This window comes from Monodelphis domestica, chromosome 1, assembly GCF_027887165.1.
Source record: "Monodelphis domestica isolate mMonDom1 chromosome 1, mMonDom1.pri, whole genome shotgun sequence".
NCBI classification, from domain to species: domain Eukaryota; kingdom Metazoa; phylum Chordata; class Mammalia; order Didelphimorphia; family Didelphidae; genus Monodelphis; species Monodelphis domestica.
In genome coordinates, this window is record NC_077227.1 from 144,366,212 (window position 1) to 144,391,974 (window position 25,763).

Below are 25,763 nucleotides of genomic sequence, written 5' to 3' on the forward strand. Positions count from 1 at the left end.
ATTACCTTTCACTTATTTTTAGTGATTTGGACTAATATTTTACAGGATTATTTATAATTTGCAATTCTTATTTTGAGAATTTAAAAACAACAACATCCACTGACTACCTATCAATGGAAGTAGAGATACCTAATTGTTCTAGAGTCATGATGGTGAACCTATAGCACGAGTGCCAAAGATGACACATTCAGGCCCCTGGCTTGGCCAGCTAGGAGGCTGGCCTTTCCTCAAACATAGGGATAAAACATTCTAGCCTCTTTCCATTGTTGCAGGGGTTGAGTGCAGCTGGGCTAATCCAGCTGAGCTCTGCTCAGTATTTCCCCCAATATCCCACTCCCAGCCTCCTGGGAGCTAAGCAACAGCAGCAGCCCACAGTGCCAAGTAGGGGAGGCAGCCACTCCCCTCACATTGGGGATAGACTCTACCTATCACCCTGCAAAAGGTACAAAGTTCTTTTAGTGTTTGTGGATCCTTAATGGGTAACAGTCCTGCTTTTGTAAGCAAAGAATTGATTGGGTCCAGGCCCTCAAGATTGCACTGACCCTAATTAAAATAACCCCAAGAGCAAATCTAGGGCTGAGCCCCATCCACCAAGCCCTGAGGGGATATGCTAATCAGATCCTCCCTAATCCTTCAAAGGGGGATGGATAAATCATACACCAGGACCATAAAGAGGGATGGAAGCAGCTTCCATCCCCATAGAGCCATTCTATCCACCCTCACTAAATCCTATATCTCCCCCCAGAAACAGTTAGTGGTGTTCTCCAGGGTTTGGAACTAAGGGCAACCACCTACCTGGGCAGATAATTCCCTAATTCAAAGTGAAGAAAGTCCTGGGGCTTCCAGGAAATTTGCATCCACTCCATTTTTAGCAGCAGCCTTTCACTTTGAATATCCTCTCAGACACCAGTAGAAGTGTTTTGATAAGGGTTGGGTCACTGACCCTTTTCCTTTTAATACAACTCATGCATTGTCTAGAAACTACACTGGGAATGCAGTCTGGGGTGGTGGGGTTGGTTGGTGGTGGTTGGGGCATGGCATGAGGTTCCTAAAAAGTTCCAAAAGGTTCCTCATCGGAGCAGAACTAGGAGAACATTGTACACAGAGACTAATACACTGTGGTATAATCGAACGTAATGGACTTCTCCATTAGTGGTGGTGTAATGTCCCTGAACAACTTGCAGGGATCCAGGAGAAAAAAACACCATTCATAAGCAAAGGATAAACTATGGGAGTGGAAACACCGAGAAAAAGCAACTGCCTGAATACAGAGGTTGAGGGGACATGACAGAGGATAGACTCTAAATGAACATTCTAATGCAAATACTATCAACAAAGCAATGGGTTCAAATCAAGAAAACATCTAATGCCCAGTGGACTTACGCGTCGGCTATGGGGGGTGGGGGGGAGGAAAAGAAAATGATCTATGTCTTTAACGAATAATGCTTGGAAATGATCAAATAAAATATATTTTAAAAAAAAAAGGTTCCTCATCACTGTTCTAAAGGTAAGCATAATTAAGAATCTTTATCGGGAGTCAGTGAAGCATGGAATAGGGAGACAAAACACTGATTGGGCACCTTAGGATTTGGGTTCAAATCTTAGGCTACCCCTTGCTCCTCGTGTTGATTGAACAAATTACTCCAAAGTAAAATGAGGATTGGGTTTGATGGTTTCTTCTTGCTCTAACTCTATGATAACTGAGGATTTCAGGGCACTGAAATAGATCAGGTAATCAGGATGGGTGTCTAATTAATAGCAAAAAGACTATTGATGAATAGGTAGGATGAATATTCTTAATAATGAGGAGTCTAGTTTGGCAAAAGATAGTATGCTCCAAAATGAGGGAGTAGCAGAATATTATATATATACCAGGAAAGAGTAATAGATTCTTGATTATGGAGTACTTTGAATAACAACAAGCTAAGGAAGCATTGGGGAGTCACTGCAGGTTTCTGAAAAAGGAAGTGATGTGGTCAGGGAAGACTAGAGGCATAGATGCCAGTTAAGAAGCTGCTACAATAGTTCACAAGAGATGCAATGAAAGCCTGAAGGAGCAACGGGAATAGAAAAGTAGACGTGAGTTACTGGAGGGACTGGATGGGAGTTCAGGTGGAGTGAAGGAAAGGAAAGAGGATAAGGGTTTTGAGCACTGAGAAGGTGAACGAAAAGGCAGGTTTTAGGTAGAGAATGTTAAACCAGTTCTGTACATAGTTAGATAGATACATAGGATCAAAGGAAAATGAGTGACTGTTGCCAGGGTTAGAGTTAACAGTTCTTGGGATTCATCAGTACAGGCAAAAAGTGAAATCATAAGAATCTTTGAAAAAGTTGGCAAGCCTGAAAGTATAGAATAATAATAGCTAACATTTATATAGCACTTACTATATGACAGACACTGTGGCAAGCACTTTACAATTATTATTTCATTTGGCATTCACAACCTAAGGAGGTAGATGTTATTTCTGTCAGCCCCATTTTATAGATGAGGAAATTGAGACAAACAGAGATTAAGTGGTTTGCCCACGGTCACACAGCTATCAATAGAGATGGTTAGACATATTGGATTTGAACTTAGGTCTTCCTGACTCTAAGCTTATAACTCTATTCATTGTACCACCTAACTACTCCAAGACAAAGCCCTTCAGTCTATATTTAAGAAGCAGGAGTAATAGCAATTTTCTGGTTCAAGGTTTAATTCTATGTTTTGTAACTAATAAAGCTGCAATTCTTAAGGAACTGCACCATTTATACTGTGCTTTCATTACCCAAATTCTTGGAATTTTCTCTCTGAAACAATATTATGTGAATTTAAAATATTTATAAAAAAACAGAGCCATAAACTTCTTAGGTTTGAGGCATCTGATAAGTCTACATAACAGTAGCTTAATAACCATGTGAGTGGATTCTTTTAATTGCTATAAAAATATCAAATTGTATTCTATGAGTATTGCAGTTCTTTGTGTGTCACTGAACTTAAGACATTTCAACTCCCTAACAATATCTCTCCTGTGCTTCTTAGGTATCCTCTGAAGCAGCACGCTATAAGCTTTTAAAGAAATATTCAAACAATGCAGAACACAGTCGATGTGATGAGAATGTTTTGTTGTGTGTGGAGGTATGATTTTTTTTGGGAAATACAATGGTATAAAAATAGATCATTAATAAAAACAGTTTTAAAAATCCAAAAATAAAGTGGCTATGTTTTGATTTATTTTTAAATTCACTGTATGCAAATGCTTTTCTCTTAGAGAAAAAAAAAATTTAATTGGTTCTGAAACTGGTAAGAACTGGTTGTTCTTAGGCTTTTATAGTAAGACAATATATACAGATAGGAATTGTGTGTATACAAATACCAGACTACAGTGAATCTTAAACACTTTAGTCTTTATTCTTCAATTATAAGCATTTATTAAGCACTCTGTGAAACACTTTGCTAGAGACTTGGGATAAAGGGGAGAGAAACCAATTAGTCCTTACCCTCAGGAAGCTTACTTTAATTCTATTGGGTAAAACCAGACACACATTTAAATAAATATAAAACAAATACAAAGCAAAATGTAGTGGCTGAGAACCCTTAGCAACTGGGGGAAGTAGGAAAAGCAGGTCACATGTAGAAAGTGACAATTGAGTTGAAGACTAAAGGAAGCCAGTAACTGCAAGAAGTGAAAGAATGAAGAGAATACAGTCTAGGCCTGGAGAACAGTCTGCCAAAAGGCATAGTCTGGAACTAGGATGAGAAGTACTTTAAATGGCAAACAAGACATTTGTATTTCATTCAAAAGTCAATAAGGAACTATTGAAGATTTATTGAGCAGGGAGTGATCCAGCAAGAGCTGAACTGTAAATTATCTTGGCAGCTTTGGGTGAGATGCACTATAGGAGAGACTAGAAGCAGTAATACCAATGTAAAGGCTGTTACAATAGTATAGGTGAGAGGTCTGGGGTGATAGTTATGAAAGGAGAAAGAAGGGGAAAGATGGGCGATAGTAGATTATAAATCATTAAATTTCAGCAATTGATTGGATATGACAGGCAAGGGAAAGTGAGGCTGAAGATGCTAATAAAATTACATACTTGGGTTAAGTGAGTTAAACTATAATTAAAAATGAAGTTTTCCCCTGAAAAGATTGCTTGGAATTTTATATAGGAGATCATGGAGTGGAGGAGGAGGAGGAGGACTGGTGACATTTATGAATAACTTAACTATCAGGATCCTGCGTACTGGGTAGATTGTGAATGAGATATGTAGGGTTTGCTACAAACAGTGTTGCAGAAAGAGTGCTTGCCAATTTAGAAGATGGAGACTTCATTCACATACCAGCCTTGGTGGGTCACTTTCTCTCTATGTGTAAAATAGAGATGATAAAAAAAATGCCATGAATTTACTCATAGTGTCCAATGAGACAATGGAATCAAGACCAACCTTTCTGTAAACTAAACTAAACAAATATAGATGTAATCACCATTATTATATATTTGACTAACGAATCAAATTAGAATGAAAGCATCAAGAAAAAATAAAGCAAGAATTTTAATTGTAATGAAGGACTTAATTTGAGTCATCTCTTGCAGGTGTGAAGACCTTGCTTCATAAGCCTTAAAAGACAAAATGTTTAAGCTATGTTTGAATGCATTTTTACCAACTGCATCTTTAGGTAGAATGAAGACATGAAATAGATATTTAAAGAAACTTAAAAAACACATTTTAATTTTAAGCACATATGCACTCAGAGTGTAGACTGAAACACAATTTCTCTCATTTTTTTTTATTTTTCCTGCATTTCTTTTTTCACAATATGGTTAATATGAAAATGTTTTATGTGACTTTATATGTAAAATTTATTGCACTCAATATATAGGGGAGAGAATGGAGGGAAAGGAATTTGAAATGGAAAATTTTTAAATGAAAAATTTTAAAAAGAAAATCCAACTATTTCTTTGATAGCAATTCTTTTCTAATACATTTAAAATATGATTGAAGAAATTTCAATTTATACATTGATTTTCAGGAACATAAAAGGGAGGCATACAGCAATTTCACCTAACTAAAACAAGTTGCTATTGCTCTCTACTTGAACAAAAATTTCCTATTTCATTTCAAAAGTCTAATTCCTAAATGACCTATTACTCCTGATCATACAAACATTTTGCCTAACCTTTTTCACACAAAAAGGTGGCCTTTCTCCATGCCTAGACAAAATCTTAGGATCCCATTTCATCTCATATGTTCCAGTAGACTGTCTCCTCTGTTATTCCCATTCTTTGTGTAATCTTCAATCTTTCCTTTTCTACTGTCTCTTCTACTGCCTACACACACAGATATATCTCTCTCATCCTGAAAAACCACTCACTTGATTGAGTTGACAATCTGTTTAGTTACTATCTCTCTCCTCTCCTTCATGGCTATCACCACCTGCAACAGCTGTCTGGTTTGTCACTGTCTTAGGTCTCTCCCAACTCCAATCTATCCTCTAATCATTTGCAGTGATGTTCCTAGAGCAAGGTCCTACCATGCTATCCTATTGTTGTAAAACTCTAGAGGATATTATTATCTTTAGCATATATATATAGTCCTCTATCATCTAAAAGCACTCATAATCTGTCCTCTTTTTTTTTAATTTTATAGTATTTTATTTGATCATTTCCATGCATTATTCATTAAAGACAAAGATCATTTTCTTTTCCTCCCTCCCACCCCCCGTAGCTGACGCAATCTGTCCTCTTTCTACCTTTCCAGACTTCCAGTTCACTACTCTTTTTCCCTGAACCCAGGGATCCAACAGCCCTGATTTTTTTGTAGCTCTTTTCACAAGTCACTCTTTCTCTCAACTTTAGATCTTTACAACAGCTATCTCCCATCTCTAGAATACTCTTTTTCACCTTTACCTCCTGGATTCCCTAGTACCTTTGTAAGGTGCTAACCAGCAGCCCTTACAAGAAAGGAAAGATAGAAGATTGACCCTTGGGGGAAGGGCTGAAGCCAAGGGGATGGATAAGAATGGAGGCAGACACCAAGGCAATATGAACATTAAGCGAGCTGCACAGATGGAGCCCCAGCTACCTAACTTCACAAGAACATGAGGCGGTTAGATAACCTTAAATCAACAACACAGGAGTCAGAGATTAGTATAGAGATGAGCTGAGAGAAAAGCCACTGATCGCTTAGAGCCAGTGCTCTAAGCAGGGATCACTCTGGCTAGAGGATAGGAGATTAAGAAGGAAAGGTCTATCACAGAGATAAAGGAAATTCCATGAGAAAGCTGTTCTTTGCCAGAGGCCAAGCTCCAGGTGGGAGAGGGACAGGAGAAAGAGATAATAAGGGATCCTTTCTGTGAGCTGCTAGTATTTATTAACATTGTGATGCAAAGGCACATAATACATATTAATGAAGACACAGTGGGTTGCCATTGGTTCAGGTGTACATTACAAGGCAGAGGCATGGATTGTCTCAGCCAGGTGAGCACAAAGAAACCTGAGTTCATGCCTAAACCTTAGGAATGTTGGGATCAAAGGTCAGTGCCTTTCTTGCCATGCGCAGGACTGAGTATTCGCTCTCCTGAAACAATCCTCACAGATTAATTATCTTCCTTGTGCATACACAGGTGTGGACTGTTACAACCTTCCCAGGATTATCTTCCATTTACTCTACTGTATCTTGTAAGTACAATCTTTTGCATGTTGTCTCCTCCATTAGAATATAAGTCCCTCAAGGGCAGGAGCTGTGTTTTTCTTTTTCTTTAATAGTACTTACTAAATACATGTTGAGTGACTGAACTATTACCAAAATATCTGAACAATCGTGAAAGTCAAAATAATGGTTTTATGAAGACAAACTGTAAAAGAGCAAGCAAAATATCTTCTAGGAATTTAAAGTAAGAAGCAACATATATAGGAAAAAAAAAAGTCTGAAACTGGTGTCAAAAGACCTGACTCTACATATTGTTTGAATGTTCTTGAGCAAGAAATTACAAAATAATTCAATAAAAACAATTTTCACTAAGTGCAATGCACTGTGCTAAGCAGTATGACAATGAAATGGGGGGAAAAAGTCTCTTTCCTTATAGCCCCTTGGTTTCTATATTTATAAAAATGAGGTAAGACAACTGGATGATCATTGAGTTCCCTGATACCTTTAAATATATGGTCCATAAGTCCAGTTGCTAGGGTGGGAATAAAAGGCGATTTCAGAATGAAAGCAGCTTTTATGTAAGACACTATAACTGTGGAGAAAATAATTATAAATGCTATTCAATTTTAAAAGTGAAACAAAACTAAAATTCAACTGAACAATCTTAGAGTCAGAAAGAATACATGGTATTTTCCTTCGGCATTATAATTTGTGGTACACTAAATTCAATGTCTTGAATACTACTTTTTTAGTCCCAGATACAATGTCTAGATTATGACTCTTAAAAAAACAAAGAAAAACATAAATTAAAAAATTTTAGGAAGCTATGCATATTTAGAATGGGGAAAGAGAAGGGAGAATAATATGAATTATTAGTAATATGGCTTAAATATGTATTTTATATCCTCTGAAAATAAACATATAGTAACCCCCAACATATAAGTGCTCAAATTTATGCTAATACCAAGATAAAAACGCACATAAAATAGAACTTTTGACCAAAGATGACTAGTCTTTACTTATATAATTATTTCCTAGGATTATATTGTTGGTTTATGAAAGTTCAAACTTTCATTTCCTTTAAGGCTTTAGGGAAGTCTTAAAACTGAACTTAATAATCTAGGGAGAAAAGCATCTGATTAAAAATGCTTGTTTCAATATACCCCCCCCCCCCCCATAACTCCCCTTACAGTGAATTGCCCAGTGTGGGAGGAGGCTGAGATGCTTTGAGATCCAAGCCCCAAGCATCTCCGGCTCTTCCCATAATGGGAAATTCATAGTTTATTAGTATAGGTCTTTGTCCCAAATGACTTTTGGGTGGTCAAAATTGTCCCCAGCTGGATGTTATGTTCTTTCCTTCAGGTTAAGTGGAATGCTGCACCTTACACCCTACACACAGAATCTTGTCCTACTCCTTTTGCTCCTTCATACTCTGGCACAGCACCAATAGTAGTTCAGAGCTTTGCAGCACTGGTGCTATGGGGTTGCAGATGTTAGATGTCTGTCAGGCTAAGAAGAAAAAAGAATTGGAATGTGACAAGTTTTGCTGAAAATCTGGGTAAGGTACTTGGGTCTTCTACTGTAGCCTCACTTTGGTATTGAGAAATGTAAAGGAGAAATGCTGAGAGTGCTCAGTGTCAAGGGGATATCAGTTCATGGTTTTGAAAAAATCCTTTAGATTCTAGGTGTTCTAGAATCATGGAGACAGCTGAAATAGCTTTATCTATGGAGTTTAATTTCTATTTTAGAAAGAGAGGAGAAATTGTGGGGATAAGAGGCAATGTCTAATCTTCGACTTCATTGCTCACATAATCCAGAAGTACCCTAAAAATGCTTGTTGAAGCTAAAGAATTACCGTTATTCTCACCAAAAAACAACCTGCTCTAACCTATCTAGGGGTGACAGAAATATTGCAAATATCAATAAAACAAACAAACAAAAAAACATAAAAAATTGCCAGTGGAGCAAATAAATTTGTCCATTATTGGAAGTCCTCCAATTAATGACTTAGGTATCCCATATTTCCAAGGCTGTCTGGGAGAGCTTCTTATCTTCCCTGAAAGAATTAAGGAATTTTTTCTCCTGTGGATATTTGAGATTTTTTTTATTTTTTTTTAATTTAATTTTTTATCATTACTTGGGGCCAGTCAAGGTTAAGACTAGAAAGATTAGAAGAATTTATAATTAAAGATAAAATAAACTCCTAGGTGTAAAGACACTAACTCTATGATCTTGCATTGTTTACCAAGTGAAAATGCTAGCCATACAATTGTGACATGGGCTTTGTGTATAAATTCATTTGTAAAACATAATGTAGGAAAAGATATAAGATCACAAGCATTATATCCACACGCAGGAGTGGAGAACAGGGGACAAAATGAACTTTCAGAAAGCTTAATATGAAATCTGGCTATGCCAAAGCATTCTGAGAGTATTTGTTGAAGTAGGGAAAAAGCTGGAAGGAGGACAGGCAGATAGATGTGAAATGGGGTTTAGCAACAGTAGCACATCTGGTAAGAAGTTCACAATTACTAGTATATCTAGTGTTAGAGTTGCCATCAATTCATATTTAGAGTTAAAAATGTTAATTTATGACAAGTACTAATTTACATACTCAAAAGTTTTTTTAGAAGTAGTCAGGAATAAAATGGATCATCATGGGATCATAGACATAAAGCTAAAAGACACTTTAGAATGGCATTAAGAATAACTTCCTTATTTTACAGAAGAGGAAATTGAGAAACAAGTGACTTGTCCCAGGTCAAATGGCCAGTAACTATCTAAGGAATGATTTTATCCAACTTCTCCTGACTCCAGGTTTGGTATCCTATCAACTATGATTTGCTGCCTCTTATAATGTTCCTGATGCTTTGTAATCTCTGGACTTTCAATAAAGATTCAAATCTAAATTTACTTGACAATGACAAACAATTTCCATTCCTGAATTAATAGAGAAATTTACCCTATTTCACACTCAGAATAAACAAGTCAGCAAGCATAATAGGAAAAAACAAATTTTTGTTTTGCCAGGCTGACGTTAGGAATACTATCTTTAAGCAAGTAGGACAGTCAAAAAACTGAAAAAAAAAAATAAAGAAGACTCTAAGGTTATCTTACATGAAAAATAACTGACCTGTCCAACAGACTGAGAAGAAATTTATGTATCATCAGAATATCTGAATGCCATGACCAAAACCAGAGCCTAGAAATCATATTTCAAGAAACTTTAGATTGTATAGAATCAGAGGGCGAAGTGAAAACAGAAGAAATCTACTGGTCCTGAATAAATCTCCAAAATGAAACTCCTCAAGAAAATTCTATCCAAAGCCTGAGCTTCTAGGTCAATAAAAAGAAATACTGCAAGCAGCCAGAAAGAAAAAAATCCAAGTACCAAAGAGCCACTGTCAGTATCACAAAATGATATAACAACCACTACTAATGGATCAGATATTCTAGAAGATAAAGGATATAGTGTTAGAGTCAATAATTACTAATTCAGCAAAATTAAGCATAATCTTACAAGAGGAAAAATGGATCTTTAATTAAAGAGAAAAAGACATCCAAACATTCTTGATGGAAAAACCAGAGATGCAAAGAAACTTGGAAGGTGTGACACAGAAGTTAAAAGAAATATAAAAAGGAAAATATGAATGGACAATAATAAAGGACCAAAAAAGGATAAATTGCTTATATTCTAATATGGTTTCTTGAATCCCTTATGAACCTAATCATCATCAGGAGTTATACAGGGGATGTAATTATAGGCAGAAGACCTGGGAGGGGTCCTGCTATGTCTTGATAGAAAAGAAAATTGAAAGAGAGGGGAAGAGGAATATGGGAGAGAGAGGGGAAGGAAAAGTCAGAGAAAATTATCTCACATAATTAGAGTGGACAAATAGACATCTACACAAACAAGAAGGAGGGAATGGGGGAAACAATTGATACGTGGCATCTCGGTCTCATTTCAATTGGCCAAAGCACACATACACACAAAGAAAATTGGATATGAAAATAATTCTACTCAAAAGAGAGATAGGAGAGAAAAAAGAACCAGGAGGAAGAATTAGAGGGAGGGTGTATTAAGCTAGTGATGCCCCAAAATATTTATAGTTCTTTTTGAGGCAGCAAAGTATGAGAACTTGAGGAGGCCTTTAAGTCTGGGAATGACTTAACAAGTCATGGTGTGATATAATAATGGTGTGAACAAGTTAAATGTGATATAATACTATTTTACTGAAGAAATAATGAAGGGGATGGTTTAAAAGAAAACTGGGAAGACATATGGATGAATGCAGAGTGAAGTGAACAGAAGCAGTATAACAATTTATACAAAAACAACAACATGGTCAAGACAGATGTTTTGAAAGAATCAGGAATTCTGATTGGTGTAATGGTCAACCATGATTCCAGAGAAATGATTGAAAGAAATATGCAACCTACCTTCTAATAGTGAGATAAAGGACTCATAGCACAGAATGAGGCACATTTTTTTCCCCAATATGGCCAATGTGAAAATTTGTTTTGCTTAACTATATATATTTACAACAAGGTTTTTGTTTTTCCTTCATTCTGAGAGAAGGGAGAGATATGAAAGACAGCAGATTGTTGTTGAATGAAAAGTATTATTTTTTAAAAAAGAAAAACATTCAGCAAATAACTATTACTGAATAAAGGACCAAAAAGAAATGTTATGGGTGTGAAATCAATGGCACTATATGTGCCTTTTTTTAAAAGATCCATTTTGGATACTTGAGAGAAGCCATTGATCTTAAAAGATCAGTTTTTATGATTGAAGAAAAAATAAACACACAGGGTGTCCCAAAAGTCTTAAAAAAGGAGCAACTTTTCTTCAATAAGTTATAGAAGCCAGAAGATCCAAACCTTTGTTCTAGAAGCTATTTTTATTATTGGCACTATCATGAAGTTTGAGGCTTTCTTATTTTATCTTTTGGTTAAAAAAAATTTTTTTATAAAGTAATCAACATGGCAATAGCACATTATATCCTTTGAGGTTTCCTGGACAAAAAAATCTGTTACTATTCCTGCCTCTAATTCATCCTTTTTGCTTGCTATGCTGTGGGCATGACATCAAATTATAACCAATAATTTACTGTGCCTTCTAGTCACTAAATTACCACACTCTAACCACTGATGATTCAGTCAGAGCAAATGAGATGCACTACGTAGGAACAAGAATATTCAATTTACCCAAGCAAAAGTTTGGCAGTTATATTGGTATAGACCATCATGCCTAGATTCTACACCACCTTCTGATAATGACAAAACATAGCTCTCTAACAAAAGGTAATCAGTAGAAAGAAACAAAATATGAAAGCTAAAATTCTATTGTAAGAAAAAACTTATAAAATTTATGTCTGTGTCAATGACAGTTCATAAATCTTTGTATTCTTTATCCCAGTCTTAACAAAATATCAATATTTAATTTAGAGAAAACAAGGAATTTTAGTTTTGAAGTTGGTTAGAAAAATGCATTAAATCAAATTGCTAAATACTGTACTTGTGTATGAGTTAACTAACAACTACAGCAATTCTGCCAAATTGTAAAACTAGGGATTTTAGATATAAACTGTATATAGAAAAAAAATTTACATTTTCAGAAACAGTATTTCTATTTTAGATAGTTCAATAAACATGAGTCAAAACTACTTAAAACATTTGATCTGACATTTAATTTAAAGAGTGAAAAATTTACCTCTGATTTCAAAGCCTAATGGTATATATCTTTGTTTATCCTTTTCTTACTACCTATGGCAATCTTTAAGATACAAAGAACAAGACCATGAAAAGAAAGATTAAGTGAAAATGACTTTATGACAAACTAGGGGACAAGATAAAAAAAAAAACAATCACAAAAACCAGGAGGTCTACAGATCTTAGTCTTTTTTTTTTTAAACTCTTACCTTCTGTCTTGGAATCAGTACTCTATATTGGTTCCAAGGTTAGGCAAAGGGGTTCAAGTGACTTGCCCAGGGTCACATAACTAGGAAGTGCTGAGATTAGATTTGAACCTAGGACCTCCCACCTCTAGGCCTAGTTCTCAGTCCACTGAGCCACGCAGCTGCCTCCCACAGATCTTAGTCTTAAGAATAAGAATTAAGCAGAGGAATTAATAGAGGGATTTAAAATTTAGAATTTATGAAAGGAGAACTTGTTGTAATTAAAGGAAAGTAGGTTCTTATTAATTAATCATTGATTCTAATTCAGCATGACAAATTAGGTCATTTAATCATGATGAGCATTTTTTGCCAATTTGATCACCTTAAAGAGAACTGAATAAATGTAAATTATTTCTGCAAAGTAGAAAAATATGCTAAGAAAATTATTCATTGAAAAAAGACAGCTGTACCACCAAATACCAATATTAATGCTATAACATCAATAGTTTAGTTAGTTGGTGATAGATGGAGTGGGAAGAATAGAAATTTTATTACTTAAGAATAATATGTGTGTGTACATATGTATTCACAGACACAAACACAATGAAATATTATTCAAAAAGAAATTTACTTTCTTTTGATTTCTCAGACCTTCAAATTGTTCTTTGTTGTTGTTTTTTTTTAATTAATAGCAGGCAATACTACAAGATGGGGGTTGTGGGAATTCCTTTTACTACTACCATGCCCCATGTGCCACAAACTCTGTGCCTCAGCCTTTGGACTTCAAAGCCACATGAGTGTACATCAATAGATGATAATGCACAAAGACAATCGTCATTCTTGGACACCAAGAGACTACCACTACTACCTAAAGGCTTCTATATGTTATTGGAAATAGAAATGGTGAAAGAGGAGGAAAGAGTTACTCCATGAAGTTTTCACATAGGAAGAATATCACTATCTGTGGTACTCTGACAATTAATAGGAATATTCAAAATATCATTCATTTAAATTTAAAAGCAAAGCAAGTTTTATTTATGTGTCAAGAGAAATACTATCTATTCACATTACTTATACCTGTGGTGTTAAACTTAAATAGAAATAGATCCTTGCAGCTGCATATTGACTTAGAAAACAACACATTAACATTATCCTTGTAATATTGTATTTTTATTTAAACATTTCCTGATTACATTTTAATCTAATTCCCAACTCAGTTTGACATCCCTGATATACTCCATCAAAGTTGGTGAAGTTTTTGTTTTTTTAAAGAATCTCTAGAAAGTTTCCTTCTATCTCCCCAACATTGCCTATAAAACACTGAAAGCATAACCTTGGCCATACAGACCTTTCTTCAGAAATAAAAGACAGTTAACAATCTCATGGAAATGTTCTAATATTTCCCCATAATCTCTAAATTTGATAAGTTTTTTTAAAAATAATTAAGGTTACATAAATTCCCAGATGAAATTTGTTACCAAAGGCCCAAACTTCTAAATACCTACTATGTAAATTTCAAGTAAGCCAAGAAATTTTGTGGGGGCATCAGTTTCCTGATTTATAGGATTGAGTTCAACTAAATGGCCTCTGAGATACTGTCTGGTGCTTAGAAGACCTAAATTTTTTACAAGAAATTTCTTAACAGCTTACAAACTATTTTTTTGTGTGTGGATGATATGTGTGAGAGAAGATAGTTTGATAAATTTGATAAAAGAGGTGACTAATGATTTGAGGCAAATGAGAAAAATTCTAATGAAATAAACTTATTTGGGGACAAGGAAAGATAAGAACTCCCACAAAGATGGGCAATTGTTACATTACACATTTATATGTTCCTTCAGAAAAAATATGACATAATAAGGACAGTTGCTATGATACACTGACATTTATGAGGGGAGGGATAATTAAAAATTGATGATGACATTTTTTAGGTTATGATGTAAATAGGTGGAAGAAAAGACAATTATGAGAGAATGGAAGAAATGTTGAAAGAAAAATTAAAAAGTATACAATAGCATTCTCAAGTACAAGAAACAAAAAAGGAAGACAATATAAAAAAAAGGGCAAAATAATGAAAACATCATTCCAAATGACAAGGTAAAAAAGCTCTATAAGATTCCTACAGTTCTGAAAAATGAGTATATCCTAAAAATTATTACAAAAGTTAGTGTCAAAAGAGTATAGGTATAATTCTCACGGAGAATTATAATACACATAAAGTACTCATATATGTGTGTGCATATATAGAATTACTCTATACATTCAGTACTTATATTCAATTAATATCAAAGACCTACAATTTCATCTTGATTTTTGACACTGCTTTACCAGAACAAATAGAAAACTGTCTCGAGTCCTTTTCTTTCCACAATGTTCCCACAGTGTAGCACCTGGGGACACCCCTCCAACTGCCATATCAAATTTCTGGAGGACAACAATTCCATGTTTAAATTACTTAAGAGTCCAAGACCCAAAAACTATAGTTTCATACCCCATACAATTGTCCATCTAGACCATCTTGCCATGGGATGTTACTATGCACATATTACTCTCCCCCTTAGTATATTTTTTGAACAAAATTTCCAGAAAGGGGATGGTTTAATAAAAATACATTCTTACTGCTCATGGGGAAGAAAGAGGTACAGCATTGCTCAAGAGGATCTAGGTGTGAATCTTATTCTGCTATTGCCTTTGTGACACTGGGCAAATCATTTTACCTCTGTAATTCTTATTTTCCCCTTATCTATAAAAGGAGTTGGATCAAATAATTTATATGATCTATTTCAATTTTAAACTCAATGAAAATCTTCATGTAATTTTTAATGGCAGTTAAGCAATAAGTTGAAAATTTATTAATATTCTCTTTTTATTCATTTAAGTCAAAATTTCTCAATATCCTTCAAAAGATCTTAGATGAAAGGAATTATATACCATAAACAAATACACAGTTGTTGAATCACTGGAAAACTATTTTTTAAACAAAATTTAAAAGAAATTTGTTTCCAAAAGCATTAATGGATTTCTTAGACTCTAGAGAAATGGTTACTGAAAAAGAAGAATTGTATATCTAATACCAGAAGCAAAATAGAGCTCCTAAGAGTTGAGTAGGGGAATGATGCGGTTAAATATGTGATTTAGGGGAAACCATAAGTGTGAAATGATTGGACCTGTGATTCTGGAAAATCATTGTGAGAATAGATTGAAGAGGGGAGATATTTGAGCCAGGAAGATCAATTAAGAGACTTTTAAACAATGGTTAAGGTGAGACATGATGTGAGTCTGAACTTCTGGGTAAAGTGGGAAACGTTCATATTACTTGCTTCCTCTCATGACCATGAACAAATCATCTCTTTGGGTCTTGGTTTCTCCATATGTAAAATGGAAACGGGAATGTAGATGGCACCTATGGTACTCACCATACAGAGAGGTGATAGATTCAAATTACAGAATAGATATACATTTTCAGAAATAGCTAACATGAGAATTTGTTTTGCTTGACTATGCATTTGTTAACAAGGGTTTTCTTTTTTTTGTTTTTAACTTTGGGAAGTGAGAAAGAGGTTAGAGATGAGGTAGCACCCTGTATCCCCCCAAAAAGAAAGAAAAAAGAGTTATTGAAGCATTTTTAAAAGCATGAAGAGAATAGAAGAAAGACTAGAAAGAATCATGGACATGCAAGATAGTTTTGAAAGTTACATAATGGGGGGCAGCTAAGTGACTCAGTGGATTGAGAGCCAGACCTAGAGATGGGAGGTCCTGGGGATACTTCCTAATTGTGTGACCCTAGCCAACTCACTTGACTCCCGTTGCCTATCCCTTACAACGCTTCTGCCTTGGAACTAATACATAGTATTGATTCAAAGATGGAAGGTAAGGGTTTAAAAGAAAAAAACTACATACTGGATTTATTTTTTTTTAATAAGCTTTGTATTTACAATTTCATGTAAGACCTTTTTCAGTTCTAAATGGAAATATCTATTCATTTAGTTTGTTAAATTCAGAATAAAATTAATTTTTTAGAAGATATCCCATATTCCAATAGATCCTTAGGCTCAGCATAGTCTAGAGAGGGAAGAATGAATATGGGAATAAGAAGAGTCTGGGGGGAAATGAAAGATGTACCACATTTGGCAAAAAGATACAGTTCAAAGCTTTGGTACAATTTGATTGGGAGGGTCCTGCGGGGATGATTATGTCCTACTGGACAGTTGCTGTAGGAAAAAAGAATTATAAAAAATAAACTTTTTTCTCCCAGATCTGTGTTTGTTGATAGTTTTGTTTGGCAGCAGTACCTATCAACAAATCCTTCAATATTTTCATAGCACATCTAGAGAACAAGAAATTAATATTCATGTAGAAAGCAAGGTCCTTGAGAGGTGAGATTCTTTTCCATTTGTCTCTGTATTCCTAACACAACACAATTATGCAATAGATACATAATGGATTGTTGTTACTATTTTCCTTTATAAGTGAAGATAAAATACTTAAAAAAGCAGAGTCAGGTAGACCTGTATCCAAATCCTTACTCTGATCTATCAATCAGCTGTATGACACTGGGCAAGTCATTTATTATCCATGGGAGCCTCAGGCAACTTCCTAAAAGACAACTGTGATCTGCATTGATAGAGTGTCCTACCTACTCTGATGAAAGGTCATTAGAGAATTTTTTTTCTAAGAATGAGAAAACAGGTTCTTCCTATATATTCATCTCCTTAAAAATTAAAGACCATTATAGAAAGATATTCTGAACTATATTCAGAAAGTTACTAACCTGTGCATAAACTTTGATCCAGGAATACCACTTCTAAGAGAAGGAAATAAGCATTTAATATAGTGTCTGCTATGTGCCAGGCACCATGATAAGCATTTAAAAATATATATTATCTAATTTGATCCTTAACTCTTGGAGGTAGGTGTTGTTATTATCCTCATTTTAAGTAGAAGAAGGCACATTAAGTGATTTGCCAGGGTCTGAGGCTACATTTGAACTCAAGTCTTTCTAACTCCAACACTCTATCCACCCATTACCACTAACCAGATAAAACTGAGCTTATACCCCAAAGAAATCAAATATGGTTGGGGGAAAAGTCATATGCACAAAAATATTTACAGTGGCACTTTTTGTTGCAGTGAAGAACTGGAAACAAAGGAAATGCCCATCAATTGGAAAAGGAAACAAATTATGTTGTTTAATTATAATAGAATGTTAGTGTGCCATAAGAAATGATGACGATGATAAGAGTCAGAGAAAATTAGGAAGACGTTCAGGATTTAATGAAGAGGGAAGTGAGCAGAATCAGGAGAATAATTCATATGATTACAGTACAGTAAAGGAAAATGATGAATGCAATGACCCATTAAGACTCGAGAAGGCTGATGATGATTTATGTCTCCATCTTCTTTGAGGACATGACTTGTGTATAGATTTTTGCCTAATTATACTTATTTATTATAAGGAAGTGCTTTTATTTAATGTGGAAAGAAAAATGAAGGGAAAGGAGAATTGATAATTGATGCCCCACTCAAAAGAAAATCAGAACGTCAGTAAAATGTTTAAAAATTACATGAAGGAGAGAAGGAAATTCATAAAAAAAATACAGACAAGCAAGGCAGTATTAGAACTTCAGTGCTAAATATAACATATAAAGAAACAAAAAAAAAGTTTGATGGTTTCATGTAGTCTTTTTTTTAATATTTTCACATGTAAGTGCTCATGTTTATCAAGTCCAAAATAATAAAAAGGACATTTTTAAAAAGGAAAGAAAAAAATTAGGGAAGATAGTATGGTGTAGCAGATAGAGAATAAGTCTTGCAGTCAGGAAGAGACAGAGTGGTTACCATGGAAGAAACTTGTGGTCATGGAACCAACTTCAAATGCTTTCTCTGACACTTGTTATCTGGGTGACCATAAACCAATCTTTTTTAGCCATCAGTTTCCTCATCTGCAAAATGACAGAGTTGGCCTAGATAATTTCCAGAGTCCCTTTTTAAACTCTAGATCCATCATCCCCACATGCCTCCTATCTCTGACCTTGGGGTAATAACTCTTTAAGCCTTTAAATTATATATGAATTAATGATCTTCTGTATCAGTAAAATGCATTTGTACAATAGAAAATTGCTGAAAGGAAGCCAAACTCTTGGGAAGAGATGATGAAATAAACGTACCTCTCTCTTTTCAGCAGAGATGTAGGGAGATTCAGAACAGGGAATGACTGATACAAAAGTAGTCCTTAATTGGTCAAGGTCAGTAAGGAAAGCCATCTAGTATATTCTACTAACACTGTCTCTTTTCTGTTCAACATTTTTATAAGACTTCAGCTGAAAAAAAAAAAGACTACCCCAATATCAGATCACATGGTACGATCCCCGTATCTAAAAGTAAAGGAATCTCAACTATTAGCTGATCCAATTTGGACGTGAATAAAAATCCTTTCAGCACTATCCTGAATCAGACTGCTGTGGTTAGCTCCTACTGAGCTTAGAATCCACTAAAACCCCTTAGTCTTCATTTAACAAGGTACATAGGCATATCTCTTCCAACTTGTACTTAAGATATGTCTGAGATATAGTTAACTCAAGTTTAAGACTATCATTATAAATTTCATCCCCAGATGCTCCTGCTTATGGATAACACTGAACTACTGACTTCGAAGGCCTGAGAACTCTGTAAAACCCCCTAAAAGAAATTCATAATCGCTCAAGAGGTTAAATAACATACATAGTAAAAATGAAGTGGAAATAAAATCTCTATTATCCAGACAATGACATGCAGCTGGATAGTAATAACATTTATTTAGAGCTTTTAGTTTGCAAAGCAAAAACACATTATTTGATCCTTATGATTATTTTACAGATGCATAAACTGAAGGTGAGATGAACAACCCATATAACTACTCCTTTGGGATATATATCACGGCAGCTTGATGGCACAATGGATAGTGCTGGATCAGGAATCAGGAAGGCCTGAATTGCCTACCACAGAAACTTAACTTTACAATCTCTTAATGGGAAAGTCTCTTAATCATTCTCTCAGCCTCAAATTCCTCATCTGCAAAGTAAGGGATAATAAGAGCATCTACCTCACATGGCTGTTGTGAGGATTAAATGAGATAATAAGTAAAACGCTTTGCAAATCTTCAAGCACTATATTAGTAACACTATTATACTCCTATGATGTTGTATGGCGTATAATCATAGAATGCCATAAACTCATATAGGTCATATGAAGAAAATGGAAATGTGAATGGTGGAAACAAACAGCTGTTGTACTTATCAGATGAAGAATTGTGTGGGAGAACATTGGGTCAGTGCTTGCCCTTTTCCAGACCTGTGGTCTTTTTCTTTTCACTCCTCCTCTCCCCACAGTTTATCAAAGACTGATAATGGCTCAGCAATTATATCAGCTATTTTCAGTATTCTAAGAGGTAGTTTATCTGAGGGAGGCATTGATAAGCAATAGTTGGTATGAAAAAAATCTAAGAGAAAACTACATTTAATGTAGGACTACAGAATTCCAGAGAAGCAAAAAAAAAAAAAAAGGCTGCATTTTGTCCTAGTCAAACCAAATCTGGAGTGCTGATAAAAGAAGTATGGTAATGTGGAAAGACCACAAGGAAAAATCATCTCTGAGCTTCAGTTTTCTCATGGGGAAGCCCAAATGTGAAATATTCCTGTAGTTGCTACTTTTTAAAGTTATCATGAAGCTCATCAAACCTATATGAAGGTCATATAAATGTCATTTGCAACCCTGCATAACGGTCAGCTATTATTATTGCATTTACTTTTGAGTGTTCCCCTTTAGCTAGTCCAGAGCTTTAGTGTGTATAAAGGAAGGTGATCAGGAGGGTAAGAAGATTTGGAATCATAGCATAAAGACTAGTTGGGGAAATTTGGAATAACCTGGAGAAGAGAAAAATTTGGGAGGTAAATGACCTCTGTCTTCCAGTACTTCAAAGGCTGTCATGTGAAAGAGGGATCAGGCCTGCCCGGTGACAGAGATAGCCACTAAGGGAAACAAATAGGAAAAAAACTTTCTAACAACTATAGCTCTTCAAAAGTGATTCAGTGAACTACTATAGTAAAAGCTCTCTCACTAAAGATCTTCATCAGATGGAAAACAAAATGACTACTTTTATAGAGGTGAATCTTGTCCAGTTAGGGGTTGGACTCTATAACTTCTGGGGATCCTTTTTAACTATAAGTTTCTAGAATACTTTAAAATTCCTCTGGCCTGAAAATCAGCAATTTAAGTTTCTCTAAAACAAGGGATAATTAAATTTCCTTCAATGAAAGTAATCTTTAAGGTAATCTCTAGCAACTTCATTCTACTTTAAAGGAATAGGTCAGAAATCCAAACACAAATTTTTAGCACAATGCTTGCCTAGACTTGAATTAGGAAAAAAAGAGAAAACAGTAATTTGGGCTAAACTGTTTGTATCCTGGCTAAAATGGATCTGGGTGGTCTCAACCACAAAGTTACTAATTAACTACAAAGCTAAAAAGTGATTTGCCTTACAAGCCTGTATATGTTTCTGTGAGGCAGGAGAGAGAGGTCAGAATGAAGAAGAGGAAGGCTTCTATCATAGATGGTAGTGGATAACTTGCTATGGTGATCCTTGCAGAGAAAATGGCTGTCACTGCATTCTAAAACAGCCAATGAAATCTCCAATTTAATACTTAGTTTAGATGTAAATGAAAAAGATGAATAATGTTAAAAGAGCTTGGATAAATAGCTGCCCTGTAGATTTGAGGATGACATGAGGTATTTTTTACACATCACTAACTTTCTCTTAAACTTTCAAAATTCTTATTTTGCCATTTTTCACAAATCATGGTTTTGTTGGTATGAGTGTTCCTCCACAATAATGAAATGGCAGTTTCTTGTAATTTTTCTTATCACTTGGCAATCAGTCTTTCTTTAAGAAGACTCTCCAAATTTGGTCTTTGGACACAGATAGATATACAATCCATAATAAGTTTTGCAAATAAATTCAAAACTATGAAAAAAACAAAACCTTGCACAATGATTTAATAACAAGGAACCTCAAGATACAGGTAGTACCCATAATTCAAGTAACATTTAAATTTATCTTTTAAGTCTTTTGGCTTCAAAAAAAATTTCATTAACTGTATATATCCTTTTCAAAGTTTCCAAATGTCATACTGTTGAATATATGCAATGGGGAGCAATAACATTCTGTTGGTAATATAAATAAATAATGATTTATTTGTTTATTTTATATGCTTTAACTTTGCTGAAATTGCTAATCATTTCAATTAGTTGGTAAATTGACTCACTAAGGTTCTCTAAGAAATCTATATCATGTTTATTTTCCTCAATTTCCTTTTCTTGCTAGAGCTAGCATTTCTGGCACTGTGTTAAAATGAAATTGTGATAATGGACATCTGTGCTTGCTTTACCCCTGATCTTATTGGAAAGGTCTTTAAGTTTATCAACCTTACAGAGAATTCTGGCTCTCACTTTTAGATAGATAATATATAATGAGCAAAGAGCTATTTATTCCTATGCTTTTTATTTTGTTTCCACACATACACTTTTCCTTGTTTCCAACACATTTTCCCTTTATAAAGAAGAGGGTGGTGAGAAATGAGGAACTAAGCACCAGGGCTCTATGTTGGGTGTAATCTTCTATTTCCCTTCTTCTCTTCTCTTTCACTCACCCAGAGCCATAACTGTAGGTTCTTAACCTTTCTTTTAAAAAAATTTAAGACTGTTTCCAAAACCCATACACCTTTGAATTTATTTTTGCCTAAAACTAATCCCTTCATTAATCTTCCCCCACCCCACCCCCTTGGACTTCCCTGGGTCTGGTATGTTTTCTACATCTTTTGTGAAGTTGTGTTAGGTAAAACTTGACTGTGTTTCTTAGCCAGCTTGCTTTCTGTACCCTGCCCTGACTTTAGGCTATAGTGGTCCCTTCTCTAAATAACATTTGTTACTGACATTCATAAATTGAGAAAACATCAAATTTCAGCTAGAATGAAATTCAAGATGTAATTTTTTCCCCATTCAAATTCAGATTTTCACCCTAAATCTACTCAAGAATCCCTTTGGGATCCCAGGTTAAGAATTCCTGTTCTTGTTCCAAACATTCTGGAAAACAACTTGAAGCTCTTCCCAAAGGACTAAAAACTGAGCATACCCTTTGACTCAGCAATATTATTACTAGTCTGTACCCCAAGAGATAAATGAAAAAGGGAAAGGATTTATAGGCACAAAGGTATTTATAGCAGCTCTTTTTGTAATGGCAAAAAAAAAAGGAAATTGAAGGGATACCCACCAACTAGGGGAATGGCTAAACAAGTTGTGGTATATGATTAGGTTAGAATACTATTATGCTATAAGAAATTATGAGAGTGATAGTTTCAGAAAATCCTGAGAAGACTAATATGAACTGATGCAAAGTGAAGTAAGCAGAACTAGGAGAACACTGTATACTGTAACAGTAATATTTTAATGATTAATTGAGAAAGATTCATCTACTCTCTAATCAATAAAATGATCCAAGGTAATTCCAAATGTGACAGAGGCTGGCACTAAAAAAAACTGCCAGGCTGAAGAGTGTGTGAAATTGATCACCTCGACGGGGGAGGGGCCGAGGAGTTTGGAATCTGGAGGAGGAGTAGACTCTGACTGGTAGAGGAGTTGGTCTCTCAGTCTTGAGAATCCGAAGACAGAAGGTGGGAAAAGACTTTCTCTACTTTTCCTGCTGGTGACTGGAAATCCTTCCCCCCAACACTTCCCAATTGAAGGGACTTTCTGAAGAGAAACCTGAGCAGACTTTACCTCAGCTCCTGTTGCCCAGGGGTGGGTCAACCTGACTCTCTCAGGGGGCTCAGGCTGCCAAGGCCTGAGTTCCCCCCAAACTCGAGGAGAGAGGAAAAGGGTTTAGACAGAGACAGGGATACCCTTTCCCCACTTCCTTTTCCCATTCTTCCCTGCCCGTTATTCCTTTTGTATTACCTGATTGAGTTGACATTAAAAGTTATCTGTTCCCCAAGCTGAGTGAGTGAACAGATCAAGGGGAGACCCTTTGGTCTTGAGTAATGGAGGGGGAACAAGAGGGACAAGAGCAAATTGGGGAGAGTAGCTTTAGCTAAGGAGGGAAGGCAGAAGGGGGAAAATGTCCAAACCCTCTCTCCTTTCTCTGAGCCAACTCGTTACATCTGCTGTCTCCCCTGTACCCCGCTTTGTGGAAGGGGGGGGGTCTCCTCTCTTTCCCCCTCTCAATACTGAAAGTCTTAATTTTTTTTTAATACACAAAGGACTCATAATGAAAAATGCTATCCACCTCCAAATAGAGAAATAATAAACTCTGGGTATAGAATGAAGCATTTTAAAAACTTGTTTTATTCTTCTTGTCTTTTTTCCCCTACGTAGCTAAAATAGAAATATCCTTTACATGACTTCATATGTATTGTTATCATACTGCTTGTTTTCTCAATGGTTGGGGGAAATATTAAAGGGGAGAGAATTTGGAACTCAAAATTGTTAAAATAAAATATAATTCTATAAACAAATAATAGAATTCTTGTTCTACATGGTCTTTCCTGATTGCCCTCGCCGCAGTGCTCTCCACTCCTCAAATACCTCATATTCATTTTTTGTGTGTACATACACATTTATTTAAGTACATAACACTTCTCCTTCCCTATTATAATGTGAGTTCCTTGAGAACAGGAATTTTCATTTTTTGTTGTTGTATCCATAGCACTTATCATTGTCCCTGGCCATTAACATGCACTTGGCAAATGCTTGTTGCTTGTTTGAAGGGTTTATTTTAATGATATATTTTCAGAATAACATATGATGTCTCTCTTAAAGCTCTAATGTTCTATGACTATGGCATTACTGTTAATGCCCATCGTTCCTTTCTTTCTAAAGTTCTATTTTGGTATTATGTGTTAAAGAAAAATAGTGTGTAGCTATCTGCCTTTGGAAGAATGAGACTTTTCTATTTAGGAAATGACAATTCACAACCAAAAAATTGTGAATATAAACTTCTACTTTGAGATTGGGGATATAGATATATATTATATAAGGAGGTATCTTCAAGTTATTTCTGCTCTCTTATGTTCTTAAACTGTTAGGGGTGGGACTTAGTTAAAATGTGTAATATTTGATATGTATCTCATCAGAATCATATCATATCAGAATACCTCTGAGGATTGGCATGCATCCCCAATTCTAACTCTACCTGTGGGAAACCTGGACCATTGGGTGAAAGCTATTGGGGAGAAAGACTGATTTGGGCTTATTAACATAAAAAAGAATTTTTGAACAAGACTCTATAATGGAATGAGTTGCTTCAGAAAACAGTGTTAAAGCAGAAGAGGTAATGCCAAATAGCCATCCATCACAGATGGTGTAATAGAGCTTCCTTTACTGGGAAAAAGGACTGACTAGATACGCATTTCGATGACTTCAGGAGTAAACATGATCATTTATTTTTCTATTGTTTTTTTAAAAATATTTTTCCATGTTTACATGATTCATTTTCTTTCCCTCCCTTTTTTCCTCCCCCTTTCCAGAGCTGACAAGCAAATCCATTGGGTTATATATCATGTTATCACTTGATACCTATTCCCATATTAAACACGATCATTTACTTTTTTCTTTGAGGTAGTGTGAGGGGGAAGATTTTATAATTGTTTATTTCATTGTATATATAACTCCTAGTCATTCAATATTACAGAAACAGATATCACAATATTACAGAAATAGATATTTCAGTTGGAAGAGACCTCAGAGATCATTTAGTTTAACTAGATTGAGCATTTAAGTTGTCTATCACATTATGCAACACAAAACAATATGGAATTGATATGTCATGACTTATAAACATAAGATGGCAGCTAGGTGGCAGAGTGGATAGTGATGAAAGGTATGAAAATTCAAGTTCAAATTCTACCAACACTTTATTAGCTCTGTGATCCTGAGCTAGTCACTTAATCTTTATCCTGTTTCCTCATCTATAAAATGAAGAATAATGGCACCTATTGACAGTATTAGGAGGATTAAATGAGATAAAGTATGTAGTGTTTAAAAACCTTAAGGCATTACATGTTATTTATTACTATTATTAAAACATATCAGGCTTATTCCCAACCATTAGCATTTAAGTAGAAGTTCTTAAGAGTTGTGAAGATTCTTTAGATTTTAGCCACCAGGAATGTATACACCGGGGGAGGTCTATGACCCATGTGTGCTAG

At 35.2% G+C, this 25,763-nt stretch overlaps 1 protein-coding gene and 1 long non-coding RNA gene across 2 annotated transcripts in view; one reads left to right on the top strand and one right to left on the bottom strand.

The window, feature by feature from the left end:
• The window catches only part of CHSY1 (chondroitin sulfate synthase 1), an 86,794-nt gene that overhangs the window by 24,475 nt on the left and 36,556 nt on the right, over window positions 1-25,763 (bottom strand). The window lies entirely within an intron of this gene.
• LOC103099714 (uncharacterized) lies at window positions 6,415-9,540 on the top strand. Its single transcript, XR_001626013.2, has 4 exons — window positions 6,415-6,515; window positions 6,606-6,660; window positions 7,994-8,189; window positions 9,358-9,540. It is a non-coding gene; the product is annotated as an uncharacterized LOC103099714 (long non-coding RNA).